Below are 6,000 nucleotides of genomic sequence, written 5' to 3'. Positions count from 1 at the left end.
TAAATAAACTTTTACTCTAAGGAGACTTTTCAGTATTGTGGTAACCCTATTCTCAGCAAACACAAAATAAATTTAAAAAGACAGTTATAATAAATCAATACAGACTGTTTATTAACAATAATTACACACAAATTGTCCAACAGTATTTACAGAATATTATAATACATCGATTCTTCACACTTTTCTTCACGTCTTTGTGTCCTAAAATAAAAAAAAGCATTGTAGAAAAATTATAAGTTTTACTTTCATTAAAGAATTCTGCTAACAGTAGTCTTAAAGACAGACATAAACTATAGTTCCCCAGTTATGAACCCTACTCCCATTAAAGGTGCTACTTGAAAACCACCAATTGCTAATGTTAACTTAAAGAGAAATATATTTTCAATGGAGAGCTTTTGTTACCACACAATTTCTGTTTTTTACTTCTATTAAAAATGAAGAAGAATCTTTGCTGGTAAGTTTTAGTACTTTTGGAGACATTTTCACTTTTGAAACATGTTTTAAAAGACTTATTGTTATTTATGCATGATTAATATTGCAGTAAATATGAGTTGATTTGATAACACTTTTAGCTTTAGTATACTTTGACAGATTAGTGTATTTTTGGACGGTAAAAACCGCCTGTTCTGTCCGAAACCAGTTTTAGACAGTCCAAAACTCAACCCTGATCTGTGGTGAATTTGAGGAGCAGCTCGGACTTTGCATAAAATTCAACAAAAAACTAACTTTAAATCTCAAAAACACTTATCTAAAATTATTTTTGAGCTATAATAATCATTTTAAACACTGCATAAAAATAATTATTTTTTACTTAATAAGACAGTTTTAAGCACTATGTCACGCCTCATGCTTTTGGACGCTCGACTGTGAAATGCAGAGCAAAATAACTTTTTTTGCAGAGCTACGGAGTTTTGCAATCTCACTGCCTCATATGGAAGTTCAAAATTTAATTCAGCTAAAGAATGAAAATAATAATAAAAATTAAGTTTAACATTGATGGAATTGTTGGTGAACATGATGAAAATTATGTATGAAAGAACCTAAACAAGCACCTAACAAAACACTTAAGAGAATAACTAAAAGTAGGTACAGTAGAACCTGTGAAGTTGACCACCCTTGTAAGTTTACCACCTGTCTTAAGTTGACTGCTTTTTTCAGGCACGGAATTAGCCCTTTTCATATAAATCAAACTCTGTAAGTTAACCATTAAAGTAGTGCACCGCAGGTGGTCAACTTAACAGGTTTCACTGTATCAGCAAACTTAAAAAAAATTACTAATAATAAAGCTGAAAGTTCCTCTGTCTGTCAGGATCTCTGTGACGGGCATAGCACATAGACCGTTCGGCCGATTTTCATGAAATTTGGTAAAGTTAGTTTGTAGTATGGGGATGTGCACATTGAAGCGATTTTTCGAAAATTCGATGTGGTTCTTTTTCTATTCCAATTTTTAGAACAAAATTTTAGTAAGATGAACGAGTAAATTACGAAATTATCATAAAGTGGAACCTCGCCATGGGCACAAGCCAATTGGCGAGATACAAAATTATCATAACGTGGAACCGTAACATGGGTACAAGTCAACTGGCGAGAAAATTCACCATATATTATTTGTAAATATACAGGCGAACCAAAAGATCTTTTAATTTTTCTATTACGGGTAAAGCCGTGCGGGTACCACTAATACTGAATATTTCACGCTTGTTGAAAATCTTTGATTGAAAGAAGACATACTTTGTTTTAAGTAAAATTTAGAAATGATAGTTTAATAGCATAATCCAGCCTTCACATTCCCCATAAATAGTAAAAAAAAATTAATTTGGTGAGTTTTCCTCAAAGCAAAAATCCTGACTTGTCAACACCTACTTGTAGCATTCCCCACACAAATTGTAGGATTTATTACTTCCAAACAAGCTTAGGTTTGTAAACATGACGGAAATACAATGCCGGTTTAAACTAAAAAACTCCAATTGTTCAAATTTGCTTGCGAACAAAAGCTTACTGAAAAACATACAAATTAAAAACTTGCAATAGCTGTCATAAATCCTGCTGAAATTTTAAATGGGTAATTGGTTGGTCTAAACTTGATAGGAAGTAAAATGAAATGACAAGTTTAAAATATGATTTTCAGTGCATACTCAAAAATTTTTGTGTTTTCTCCCTTTTCTTTCAAAATTCAAGCTAGCATATATATTTGATATAGCCGAAATGCATTAATTTAGCTTACATGCTAAATGCGATGTATATACAAGATTTTCAAAAAGAGCTAACCTCATATACAAGTGCATGATATTCTTTTTTAATGTTATTTTCAATTGTTTACTATCTAGTCTGTCCAATTAACTTAACCAAATTATTTATAATTAATGCACTTATTTAAAAAAAAATCATTTTTACCAAACATTAAATACATTTAAGTATTATCTATGCACACCTATTTGACCCCTAAAAGTAAATTGAAAATGAATATTTACCTTGAAAGCAAATAAGAGGGGAAGTAATTATTCTGCTGCTGAATACTTTATATAAAGCCATTCAATAAAACTTGGGAAATATGATAGGTTGCGGTTACTAAGATATGGTAAACAACCTGACAACCCAGCTTTAAAAAATCCTATTTATGAAGTTTATTAATAAAAATAAAAATGTTGTACTCAAAAACTCACATTATTTCTTGATGCCAACTGCCATATATTCTTATACACCCTTTGACAAGCAGCTATAATAAAAAAAACATAAGAATAAACAACAGGACATGCTATATTTGCTAATACATTTAACCAGAGCTCAAAGCAAAGTCAACAAACAAGAATACTATTTTGAAATTGTTGACTAAAATTATTTTATGGAAATATAACCAGTTTTAAAATTGAAGACAAATATTATTAATGGAGCTAATATTTTGAATAATAAAAACAAGTTATTGCTAGAAGCTAAACTAAGTTACAGTTAAGCTAGGATACATTCAATTTAATTTGAATTCCGAAATAAAGACATATTAAACATATGAAATCATCTGGCAATCCACAGGCAAAAAAGAAATTATTCAAGCAAACTTTTTCGATAAAGGTAAAACATCCTACAATAATTATCAGAATAATCATTCTGCACAGGTATATTTCAAGCCTCGTGTTAAACACAAAAGTTATGTTTTTCCTTTTTTTTTTTTGGTATAGAGATCTCAAAGAAATGTTTTTAAATTTTAAACCATTTCTTTACAACAGCTTCTCAAAATAATTAACAATAATCAGTGCAAATGTAAATCATGCTGTGCAACAAACATGTCTAGAAAGATGGCATAAAATTTACAGAGCTCATAGAACATTTTCAGTGTCGAAAAGTAGGACATTTTCGGAAAAAGGAGGAAAAAGTAGAATTAATACTTGATTACAAAAGCAAGAACAAAATCAAAACAATTAAAAAGTGAACACATAAATATGTCATATGTGCACTGCATCTTACTTGAAGTTTTGCCACAAGAAAAGTACATACATTTACAAAAATCAGAATGCCCCGAAAGGAGGTATTAATCAAAATCCCATATTCAGCAAATTTTAGCTGATGATTTGGCAAATCTGGAGATAAAATTGCAAGTTTTTAAATATCCAAATATTCCTTTTCATTGGTTGTAGGGGGGAAAGGGACACATGAGAACAATATTTTACATTTCTTTATTTTTCAAAAAAATATTATCAATTTTGCAACACCAAAATATCTAAAAGATTAAATAGGTAGCCTTTTCTTTGTGTCATGAACTTTTTAAAAAATGTCATTAATTGCTTACATGTGCCCTTTTTGGGGAGAACATATAAACAGGCCTGGGACTCATATGAACATGATTAAAAAATGCAGGACATGCATCATATTTTAAAGAACAATATAATGATTTGCAATAATGAAGTTTGACTAAGCAATTTGAAATATGTTTTCCCAAGTAAAAGAAAACGGTGAAATTACATAAAACAGCTGCTCAAAGGAAGAAGTTTCGACCTGAGAAACATAAATCTCATTGTTCCAAATATTTGTCCAAGAGATCGAGTACTGGGACTGCTATTATTTGAGATTTTTTCAAGATTAATGTTATGTAAAACATGCCATGTTCACAAGTCTCCTCCCCTCCCCCCCAAGTGTGAATAACCATATTTCACTAGTCGGTAAAATTTGAATTTCCTATCAGGAAACTGAGAGGGTCCCTGATAACAATAATGGCAGTATTTTACTTCGGGCAAAATTTATACTGAATGAAATATACACCAATATTTTGAAAATTGGGATTGAAGACTGGTAAAGAAAACACATTCATTTGAAATGCTTATAATCAATATTTCACAAAAGATCATACATTTAATTTACTGCATTTTAATTTGGTATAAAATATTTCTTCAATGAGAAGAACAAATAGTATATTCGTAGTTATTCTGTCTAGAAGTTTTTACAAAAAAAAGGTACGATTGATCCAGGGTGCAAGGCAGCCGTGAGCTAAGGCAAGCCACTTGTCGGTTTCATCGCCGGGCCCCATCCCCCCATTTAGCTTGTTAAAGTCGCTAGTTTAAGACTAAGTTGACATGGCCTCTCGTCGGCACTGCCAGGGTGGTAAAATGGATAAATTTACCAGGTATTCAGGAAAAGACTAAAGAGGAATACAATTCGCAATGAATTAACAAAATTATGAATTTTATTTAATATATAGATTGAAGCAAAACTAACGCTTTAGTGATACACTGAATATTCAGTTGGTATTCAGTACACTGCCTATTCAGCAGACAAACCGAATATTCAAAATACAAAAGTCTTAAAAGTTCTTGGTTCTGCTCTATTTGAGGTGCTTAATGTTTTTAGTTAGAATGAAATGATTTTCATTAACATCTGAAAATTGAAATACTTTGCTACGTTGTAATCCGAGGAGGCATGAGCCCCAACTACATCTGATTTTCGAGACTCTATGGTACCTTAAATAAGTTTAACAAGAAGAAAAGTTCAAGTAGAATTTTAACAAATTTAAATATACAATAATAGATCAGGGCTACAAAATTCTTAAAAATTTTAACATGCCCTGCTGGGTATGTTTGTCAAAACAACAACAAAAAAAAAAAAAAAAAATGTCGGAATAAAAATTTTAAATGCCCAGTTTTTTTTTTTTTTTTTTTTCAATTTTATATTAATAAAAATATTTGAATTTGTCGTATTGCATTAATCAGACAAAAAATTACACCTGATTCAAGAACTGTTTCAATATAAAACATAAAAGTCAAAATAAATAGGTAGGGGAATACGGGGCAAAGCGAAATATTTAAGATGAGCTTTTTCAAAATGAACAAATAGGAAATTTGTTTTAAATTGCAATATATAAGGAAATAACATTACACATAAAATAAAACTTGCGTTAAAACATTATTTTTTATTATTGGCAGTAAAATTTAGCCTTCAAGAAAAAGCAGAAGTTTTTTTTTTTTTTTTTTTTTTTTTTTTTTTTTTTTTTTTTTCATGGGACAAAGTGAAAAATAAAATATTTTCTATTTGATTGTGAGAAATTTTTTCGAACAAAATAATGATAAAATAAATAATAATTCACTTAATGAAAAGATAATGAAACAATAAACTAATAAATAAATTAATTTATTAATTGATACAAAGAAAATAAATGAGTGAATTAAATCGAGAGAGAATGCATAAGAAAATAAGTGAAAAAGTGAATTATTAAATTAAGGAAAAATTAGTTAATTAATGAATACGTAGGTGATTTGGTAAGTGATTGAATAAGTAAAGGAAATGAATTATTTCACTTTGCCCTGCATGCAATTGACTAATTATGAAAAATATTAAAAATACAAATGAGCTGAATATTAATTAAATAAATACTGCACAGAATATTCGAAGTTCCCAATTAATATTTCAAATGTTAATTACAAGAACGTTATGATTTAATAACACCAAAAATAATTTTCGACTTACAACAAAACATTACATTTTATTTGCATGAAATAATTTGCTTTTAATTTAAAG

Source organism: Uloborus diversus, unplaced genomic scaffold (assembly GCF_026930045.1).
Source record: "Uloborus diversus isolate 005 unplaced genomic scaffold, Udiv.v.3.1 scaffold_803, whole genome shotgun sequence".
In the NCBI taxonomy this organism is placed as follows: domain Eukaryota; kingdom Metazoa; phylum Arthropoda; class Arachnida; order Araneae; family Uloboridae; genus Uloborus; species Uloborus diversus.
This window is presented reverse-complemented; position numbering follows the sequence as displayed.